Source organism: Otolemur garnettii, unplaced genomic scaffold, assembly GCF_000181295.1.
Source record: "Otolemur garnettii isolate 467f Iridium unplaced genomic scaffold, OtoGar3 scaffold00014, whole genome shotgun sequence".
NCBI classification, from domain to species: Eukaryota; Metazoa; Chordata; class Mammalia; order Primates; family Galagidae; genus Otolemur; species Otolemur garnettii.
In genome coordinates this window covers 20,489,084-20,499,598 of record NW_003852409.1, presented here as the reverse complement: position 1 = coordinate 20,499,598, position 10,515 = coordinate 20,489,084, and positions in this window count along the sequence as shown.

Sequence of the window (10,515 nt, the reverse complement as noted above, 5' to 3'; positions counted from 1 at the left end):
AAAAAAAAAAAAAAAAATCCTTTTCCTCTTAAAGCTTACATTTGGGTAATGGAAATCTGTCAATCATAAGTGATTTGGCCGTGACGGAGAAAATGCTAATGTGGAAATTATGATGAATGGGTGAGTTCTTTGGAAGGTGGAATCCTGGGAGTTCTCTCTCTCAGGGGATGGCATCTTCCATGATCCAACAAGAAGGAATAGGTGAGTAACCTCCGTATGACAGCCTTGCAACCCGGAAGGTCAACACTTGCCTTCTTTCTTAAATGATATGAAGGAGGGCGATCCTATACCTCCTTCACAGAGTTCATATGAAGACGAAATATTTCATTATTTGCAAAGTGCTTAGAACAGTACCTGGCACATCAACCAGCTCCAGTCTACAAGTGGAGACAGATAAGCACATACTTTAAACGTAGCACCAGGTAAGTGCAAGCTGCTGAGAACAAAGAAAGAAGAAGTAGCTGACCCAGCCTAAGGTATCAGAGAAGTCTTTCTAGGGGGAATGATATTAAATCAAAGCAGAGAAATAGGAAATGGACATTTAGCAATTACATAGTTTTTGATGCTAGGCAATTTCTCTTATGTGTTGAATTTACTTTCCACAACAACTCTGTGAGCTCGCTATGATTGTGCCCATTTTACAGATGAAGAATGAGGTTGCTGATTAAACACTTTATTCACAACATTGTAGCAGAGTTAATATTCTAAGGCAAGCCACTTTACATCAAACCTTCACCAACTTTTACATCACTATTGTTGCTTTTGACCAAGGTGGTTGATGATGCTGATAATAGCAAGTATTTATTGATTATGTATTTGCTATTAATACATGTTAGACACTTTGCTTCATGCTTTTAATCTGTTAGCTCACTTCCTCTAACTCCATGACATGGGTACTCTTGTTGTTCTCTAAGGAATCAAAGTTCAGAGAGGTTAATTTTCCTGGGGTCACATAGCAGATATCAGAGTCAGAATTTGAACTTAGAGAATCAAAACGATACCAGAACCCATGAGTTTATACTCCATGTATGCTTTATTTTCACTTTAGGGTGAAAAGAAGATTAAGAGTTATGAAACTTGAAACCCAATCCTACCACTTAGGCAAATTATGTCTTTGAATGTTACTCTGGCCACTTGTTAACTAAGGCTAAAATTTCCTGCCCTGCTGGCTCACAAGGCTGTGCGGAAATCAACTGTCATGGTGATGAATGTAGTAGAATTCAATGGAAATGGAAATGGTCAGTAATCATTGCTGTTCATTTGTTTTTTTAATAAGCAGGGAGGAAATAGTGGAGGCAGCAGACGAGGACAGTCATTTGTTGAAAAGGAGGAAAAGATACATGCTTCAAATACTTGGAAAATTTTCATAAAACTTGTTCCATGCCCCCAGAATATAGAATTTGAGTCAATAAGAAAATAAAAATCAGCATAGGCTATTGGTCATCAAAGTAGGTCCAGTCCTCAGTGGAGATAATGAGCAAACGACAAGCCCCGTTTGTAGGGGGGTAGGTTGGGATGGGCCAGGCTGCATCTTGGAGAGCAGTGGTTCTCAACCTTCCTAACGCTTCCTAATTCTGCAACCCTTTAATATAGTTCCTCATGTGGTGGTGACCCCCAACCATAAAATTATTTCTGTTGCTACTTCATAACTGTAATTTTGCTACTGTTATGAATTGTAATTTAAATATCTGATATGGAGGATGTATTTTCATTGCTACAAAGGGGTTGCATCCCACAGGTTGAGAATTGCTGTTGGAGAGATTTATACATGCACAGCTGAGGAAGGCTCCAAGTTAGAGTCCTCTGTTCTCTCTTGAATTCTCTATCTAAAGCCAAAATAACATTTTAAAAACGTATTTTGCGGGCGGCACCCATAACTCAGTGAGTAGGGTGCTGGCCACATACACTGCCAAGGCTGGCAGATTCAAAACCAGACCAGGCCGGCTAAAACAACAATGACAACTACAACAACAACCACCACAACAACAAATAGCCAGGCATTGTGGTGGGTGCCTGTAGTCCCAACTACTTGGGAGGCTGAGACAAGAGAATTGCTTAAGCCCAAGAGTTTGAGATTGCTGTGAGCTATGACACCACGGCACTCTACCAAGGGTGACATAGTGAGACTTTGTCTCAAAAAAAAAAAAAAAAAAAAGTATTTTTGACCATATTATCCCCTTACTTAAAAGTACCTGTGGCTTTCCACTTAAATTATAATTAAATCCGAACTCCTTACCTGGCCTGCATAGGCCTGAATAATTGAAGCCATACTAACTTTCTGAGATCCATTTCATTATTGTCTAGTCTTCCATCTCAGCTCTCTCTTGAAGCCATACTAACTTCAAGTGTTTGGTTCCTGGAACTTTCCACATTCATCCTCTCTAAGGGCCCTGCGTGCTGTGGCTTCCCCTGCCTGGAATTCCCACAGGACCCCACTTTGCTATAACAACTCTTATGTGTCCTTGCTTGTTTCCAATTAATGGTGACTTTTTCAGAGATGCATTATCTGGCCTGCAGATATAAATTATTATCTCTCTCATTATTCTGTTTTAGAGGACAATATTCTTTTTCAGCATAGCACATTTCAAACCTTTCGATCAGAGATTTATTTTTAATTATTCATGTTTGTCTATCTTTTGATTTGACTACAAGATCATAAGCACAGGGATCATTTTAAGTCACGTTCACTGTTGTTATCCCCATGCCTAGAAAATAGTATTCCATGAAAAAAAGGAGAAAAAGTGGGAGGGTGAGGAGGGGGCAAGAGAAGAAGAAAGAAAGAATCTTTGAGTTTAGATATGTCTATTTTTTTTCCTTTATAGACTACAGCCTCACTTAAAAAAAAAAAAATGCACCAGATCAGGGAAGAATGACATCCCCAAAACTTCCTATAGATTTCACTGAAAATCTCTTACAATGAGGTGGAGTGAGGATGTATCTTCTGGAGTCACAGGGAACCTGCAGAATCCCAGCTTTGCTGAGCATGCAGATTATCATATAACAGTCATCAAATACAGCTTGGCAAGTGGGTCAGAAGGGGGGGTGGTCTGAGAAACATCTGGGCATGGTCCTGGAAGTTAGGTTTGTCTAAAGCTCCTAACGGTGGTGGGAGAAAAAAAGTGAAAGGAGTGTTTTGGGTTGGAAGCCAGGACGATAGACCGTTGGTATAGTAAAAAGTGCAGAGCACTTGAAATCAGGCAGTATTGAGGTTTCAGCCCTGATTATCAGCCATGTAGAACCTGAGTACAGTAAGGAGGGAGTATCATTTCCAGTTTACAGATTAAGGAATATAATACTTGAAGAGATAGGCAACTTGACAAAAGCGTCAGAGCTAGTTAGTAGGAAAGCTGGGATTTGAACCCTGGTTTGTCTGGCTCTGAGGATTGCTAAATAATATAAGGAAAAATTAAAAACAACGTGAATACAATAGCGTACGTGAAGAAGTGGAAAGATGCCCACTGTAGGAGATAGCTGCCTCCTCCCTACCACATTCAAGGTCATACATTCATTAAATGGCAGGGCTGAAATTCAAAACCGGTGTTGTTTTGTGCGAGACATTGTGCTTTTAACATGCATTTCTTCCTTTCTTTATTTATCAATAAGCACTGATGGCCTAATGCATACCAGACAGCAGGGAACAGGAATAGTAGGATATCTGCCCTCACAGAAACTATAATTTAGAAGGGAAGACAAATATTAAATAACACTCTTGCAAGCTGGCTGTTATCCCTTTTCTCAAGTAGGAATCTCGTAAGTCTTTCACTACATTGTCTCTACCCAAAAAGGTTGGAAGGACCTTCCTCAACGTAAATCACCAGTGTGTTGTGGTCTGTCCATTTTCTACGCATTTCGACCCCTTGACGTGTAAAGCAGGAATTAGAAATTCCAAATTCACAGACTTGTGGGAATTAAATAAGAGCAAAAAAGTAGGTTGTATTTAACACATAGTAGGCATTTGGTAAATGTGGTGGAAATAGTGATTCTCTGCTGGCATCGCCTTTAAAGATTCAAAATATAATAATGGAAATAATGTGGTGCAGAAAGGAAAATGACCTCGTACTGTATGGCTGGAAATAAAGCTAGCACTTTCCGTCAGGAATAGACATTTGAATGCAGCAGGTTAGCAGTTCAGCTTGAATAAATACAGAGCAGAGACTGCAGGACTTAATTTTTTTTTTTTTAATTCCAAATAAGCAGGGTCCCAGAGAGAAACAATTCCAGACAGGAATTAGAGGCCATGGGGCCTAAAGAGAGGGTGCTGAAAATACACCAGTATTGGGATTTGTAAGAAGAGGTCCAAAGAAGCATCAGCCCATAATACGTGTTAATGATGAAAGATGACGGGGGTAACTGAGGAAGAAGGAGACACGAACAGGTTAAGGGATGAAGTCGGCAAAGAGGTGCAGAGACGTGGGTTCCAGCAAATGAATGATGGGGATGAAATAAAGATGAGTGGACTTGAGAAAGAAAATGCAAAAGGGGGAATGAGGAAAGAGAGACTTTGAAGGAGCACGGTGAGGATTTGGACGGTAAGAAGGATATGAAATGACGGCAGTAAATCAGGGAACAATGAAGGGGTTGATTTAGAGGACCGGGGACAGGGAAAGTGGGAGGTAGGGAAAGGTACGAGCCGGAGAGAAAAGATAATAAATTTGACAATTGTTAAGGGAAAGAGTCAGAGAAGTACTGGGTTGAAGCAGAAATCAGTCAAACCGATGCAATGCAAGTAGAGATGAAGAACGACGGTGGTGATTAAAATATTCTTTCATTTGTCATGAAAGAGAAGTTAGAGACAGTGGTAAAAGTTTGCTTTAAATGAGACAAAGTGGAAATGTTCTGAAAATGTAAATGTAAAAAGGAGAGAGGGACGTAAAGAGACAGAGGTTGCAGGGGGACCAAATAGACAGCTGGAGGTGGAGAGGAGCTACTGCTCTGATGGCCTACTGTGAGCCAGACAGCACTGGGCACGTCCGTTTGTATCTGCTGGCTCGTTCCATTTTCCCATCATCCACACTTACAGGAAAGGAAGGAAAGGCTGAAAGGTTACAAGTCTTACTAAAAGTTAGACAACTGGCTAAGTGGTAGAGACAAGAATTTAAACGTACATCACCAGAAGAGGTTTCGGAGTCAACATAATAGACAACAGAGGCAAATATATTTATAGGGGTCTATTTGGGATCCAGCAGCAAGAAAAGGAAAGCTTCAAGATTGACCTTAATCCTGTCATTGATCCCAAACCAGCAGATGGAGCTGGGCTGGCCACAGGTCAGGATGCCGTGGGTGTGGGTGGCCGTGCCAAAGCCAAGACGGTGTTTGAGGGAAAGTGGTTGTAGGGGTGGAAAGGACACAGGAAATGCTGAGTGATGAATGGAGTCAACACGCTGCGGAGAGTGAAGCTGGATTAAAAGGACGACGTGAGTTACAGAGAGGGTGATGATTGAAACCAGAGAAAACAAATGGTGGAAATCACTGACTACGAAAGGAATTGATGGAAGATGGAGGTTAGATACAGCAGAGATGGAACGGAAGGTAACACTCTCTTCCTGAATTGGAGTTTATTTCTGTCCTAGAGATTACCTGAAGGCTTAAGGAAGAAAGACTGTTTAAAAAATTACTTGAGTCATGGAACGCTGGGAAGGGAACCTGGAAAGAAAGGAAGAAGGAAAAAAGGAAGGAAGGAAGGGAAGGAGGAATGGGCAGAAGGACAGAGGGAGGACGGGGGAGGTTTGAATTGTACACTGAAAAAGGGGTGGTCTTTTTTATTCTCGGCAGGAGTACGACTAGGGCCTTTCTCAGAGTGGGAATTCAATGCATATGTGATCATTAGCAAATGTGTATTTTGTGCCTCTGCCCCTGTGTTGGTTACTGAGCTAGCCTGTGTGTGCACAGTGGTGACCATGACACGCTTGGTTTTTGACATCTGCAATCTCCCAGTCTAGTGGAGAAAAAACATCAAGAAAACACACTAATAAATGAACAGCTTTTAAATATTGAATGGATGTGATTTTAAAAACTGTGAGGAGATATGAAAGGACATAAAAGGAAGACAGAGTGGGTATTTGAGACTGGGTGGGAGGTCATCTTAGGGAAAATGCTTTATTAGCTAGACTCAGCAGACTATGGAAAAACAGCCAGTGAAGGCCAGAGGGTGGCCCCTTCAGGAAGAGGGGAGACTCTGGGGTAACAAGAGCTTGAAATATTCCAGGAACAAAACAGAGATCAATATGTTTAGAATTGAGGGGTAAAGGTGGAGATTGTGTGACCTGCGGCTAGAGCGGGAAACAGTGGGTGAGATACAGAGGGTCTTTCTCTTGCATTTACTTATCACATTCATGAGAACCTCCTGTGTGCTATGCACATAATCTCATTTAATTCCCATAATGAGTCTGAGATGTAGGTATTACTTCCCTCATTTCACAACTGAGAAAATGAAAGGTTTAGTAGGGGCTATTATGTGACTTGACCCAGTAGACAAACAGCAAGACATGATGTCTGAGCCAAAACCTGGGTGGCCTCCCAGGCTCGATTTTTTTGACTACACTAAACTACATCAATTAGGTGGTATGAATAGAAAGGATTTTGCAAAATGGAATAGATTATGGAGAAGAGGGGAAAAATGAAAGAAAAATGTCACAAAACTATGGAGAAAGGCAAATATGAAAGATGAAAAATGAACTGAGAGGGAGCATTTGCTCAGAGGATTGGGAAGGTGTTAGAATGAAAAGGAATTTCAGATCAGTGGAGCCAGAGATGGGGGCATAGGGAACTCGCAAGGAAAATACATTAAATCAACAATGTAACTACTTAACAACATGTAACTACTAAACAACATGTAACTACTAATCAACATGCAACTACTTACTTAAACCAGTAAGGAAAGTAACTAACAAAGAGGGAAAAGGGAACAGGAACAGAGAGTCTGAGGGGCAGAAGGGTAGGCAGAGCCCAAACAGCAGAGGATTAGAGGGTGAGCAGGGAAGTCGTGGCATTCTGGGGAAGAGGTGGAGCAGGGCTGGCACCACAAAGGTACATGCCATGGTGGATAGAACAAGGCTTTGAGCCGGACGATCTTGGGTACCAACACTTGATAACTACATGATGGAAGCAACTTTCATAGTTTTCCCAAGCCTTGAATTTCAAATCTATCAAATGGGGATAAAAAGCTTCACTCCAGATGTTGCTACACCAAAGCAATCGTTATAATTTATGGAGCACCTACCATGTGCTAAGCGCTTTGCATAATTATTTCTGAAGCCTTACATCCACCTTCAGACAGGAGTTGTCACCATTCATCAATCGACATGCTACATAAAGTTCTGAAGTCACAGAGCACGTGTTCAGAAATATGAGTTCTTTCCCTGTGGTCATTCCCGTTTTGTCAATACCTGCTAAATAAAATCGGAACTCCTTGCCTGCCCTTTCTGTCTTATCTTCGATCACTGCCTCACCCCCTCACTGAACTTCCTCCCTTTCCCTTGGTTAAGTTTTGCCCACTGTTTGTTTCCACATTCTTTGTTCTCAGGGGTATGTCTTAGTTGCAGGCAACAGAAACCAATTCTGAATACTTTAAGTATGAACTGAATTCAGAATTCAGTTCAGTTATATTAGATTACTTACAATCCTCAGTAGGGATTAAAGTCCATGAGTCGAAAGCACCACTCCAAATCAGGGCTCGGACCGAGCCTGGCCAAAGACATTGTTGCCCCTGTAGCCAAGCATAAATATGGCACTTCACACTGTTGACACCGATGACACTGGGCTCCAAGCAATGCTGTCAGAATCATTTCCACTAGCAATGAAACCTAGATGTAACTGCCCCAGCTGTTGCCTTTTGGTCCCTGTGGGATTCTGCCAGATTCCAGTTTCCTTCCCAGGTGGGTGACTCTGACTGGTGAAGTCTGGGTCATGTACCCAAGCTCTAGCTGCAGTAGAGGCTGAGAAAATTCTAGAAATTTTAGCTTCTTATTGGGATGTGGGCTGTGCCTCATAAGATGAAGCACCTTCTGATGTAGGAAAGGGACTCACTAGGATGCTAAGCAGTTGCAAACTGTGTCAACTTCCAGCTTTGACTCGCAATGCCCACCCCCATCCTACTAATCCTTTGTGGCTCATCTCCCATCATGGTACTGCCTCTGGGAAGCTTTCCCTTGGTTCCTCTAAGCACCTCGTACAGGAAGCACATGTCTGTCTGCCAGCTTGCTTGCCTGGTACCTGAGATATTTCTGTGCCCGTCTCCTCCCTGCACACAATCCCCCACCCCAGTCATCATAAGCTTTCCAATGGCAGAGGCTGCGTCTATCCATCTCTTGTGTCTCCATATAGCGCCTGGTAGGCACCCTGGATATTTGGTGGTGAATGAATGAATGAAAGTGTTGGTCTCATTTGACAGGCTTTTGTACCAGAGGTCCATGAAGGACTTGCACAGACTCTGCCTTACATAAGGGAGCCCTTTTTTCCTGGCGTGCACTTCTATAAATGGACTATGTCAGCATATTTAAAGAAAGGGGCATAGAGAATCAGAAAGCCCTATTGCGGAGGATAGTGGCGGATTGTAAGGGTACAAAGGAGAGACTGAGGGAGGCAGGGCGACATATTTTGGAGGAGTAAATGAACTGGAGCAGGCATCAGAGAGGCAGGAGATGGTTTAGAATCAGGGGACTTAAAAGGCCAGATTCTGTTGGGTTCACGGATTAGTAAACGGAAACAGGAGAAGCATACCTTACAAACTTCTCCACAGAAGCAAATCCAACTGTCTTCAAACGGATTTGCCCTTTTGGTGGGTGGAGTTTCCCAAGGTCACTGAGGACAGTGTGGGTTCAGAGAAACAGCCAAGGCCTTGAAGCCTGGAGTTCAAATCTCAGCTCTTCACCTTATTAGCTGTGTGACTTTGGAAAAGTCCCTTCATGTTCCCTACCTCCCGATCTCAGTTTCTGCATATGGAAAATGGGAATCATAGCATCCATGCCAGTGGATTATGGTAATGAATAAAAGGTAATGTCTGTACACATCTAACACTTGGAGAATGCTTACTAAGTCCAAGGTCACATAACAGATTTTGTTTTTTTCCTTGTTTTTAGTTCCCTACCTTTATCCAAAATCATACGAAAGACATGTGATGGGACAGGAAAAAAGCAATTCAGACTAAGAGTTAAAGATAGAGAGGGAAAAAGAGACAGAGCTAAGAAGAGAGGAGTTAAGGCACAGAGACTGCCTAAAAGGTGCAGATGGGCAAGCTAGACAGAGAGATGGGAAATGGCTAAAATTATAGGGAGGAAGCATTTTCAAGATTAAAGTCAAGATGAGGAAGAAGGAAGTAAGAGCGGAGATGAAAGAGTGGAGAGACAAGAGGAAGAAAAACAGGGGAGTGGAAAAGGGGCCCACAAGCATGATCCCGGCAGAAGTGACAGCTCCCTTGAGAGGTGTGTAAGGTCAGAGACAGAATCGCCCAAGGCTGTGGGTGTCACGTCTGAGAAGAAGGATTGTGGCTGAAGAATTGGGGAGCGGACCCAGCTTCTGGGAATTGGGCAGAGGATCTAGAAGCCCCAGGAGCCAAAAGCAGACAGAGTAGTAGGTCTCTACCTCGCACCCTTTTCAGGAATTTCACACAGAGAGCAGAAGCAGCCAAGTAGAGCCGCTCCAAGCTGGGAGCAAGGATCCAAAATCCAAGCGTGTGAGTGGGCTGGCTCAGGGCGACAGCTAGGGGGCCAGAGCTGCCGGCTGGAGTCAGTGTGTGTGGGGAGGTGAGAAGCGGGTCGGTGTTAGAGGGTGAAGTTAGATGTCCCTCTGTCCAATTGCAATTAGTGCAACGACTGAGGCCTGGATGGTGAAGAGAGGGGGGATCCTGGCAGTGGGAGAATGCGTGCGTGAGTTGTGGGGAAGTGGGGGGGAAGGGGCCTTTGAGGCCACAGGAAGTTATTTCAGGGACTGGAAATGGGTAGGAGATTGAAGATAGGACTTGTTTTCGGTCCTGAAGGGAGCCAAAGTTAAGTCTTGGCCATCCAGGGGCGCTCCCTACCCCCAAGAAGGCGGGCCTTGAGCTAGGTTGGGTTAGGGCGCACGCCCAGGTGCAGCCTCTGGTTCGAGCCGAAGGTAGGATGAAGCGAAGAGAGCTGGGTTGAGCCAGGGGGACTGCGGAGAGCGGGGGTCCCCCAAGTGTTAGAAATTTGTGGAGGGGTGTTGTGGCTCAAGAACCTTGAGAGGGCATTATTTGCGGATCCTGCGAAAGGGGAGGGAGCGACTGGGACTAGCACGAGGCCGGGCGGAGCCTGGAAAAGGCTCGGGGTCTGCGGGGGGAGCCGGAGACGGGGGGCGGGCGGCGGGGCCCCGGGAGGCGGCGCGGGGGGGCGGTCCGGGCCGATCGGGAGGCGGAGCCCGAGCTGGGGGCTGCCGGAGAGCGGCTCTCTCAGCTGCTTAGCTCGGGCGTCCTGGTTCGCTTCGGCGTCCGCCGTCTCCGCTGTTGCCTCCTCTTCCTCCTTCGCCACCGCCGCCACCGCCCGCAGCACCGCAGCCCCTCCC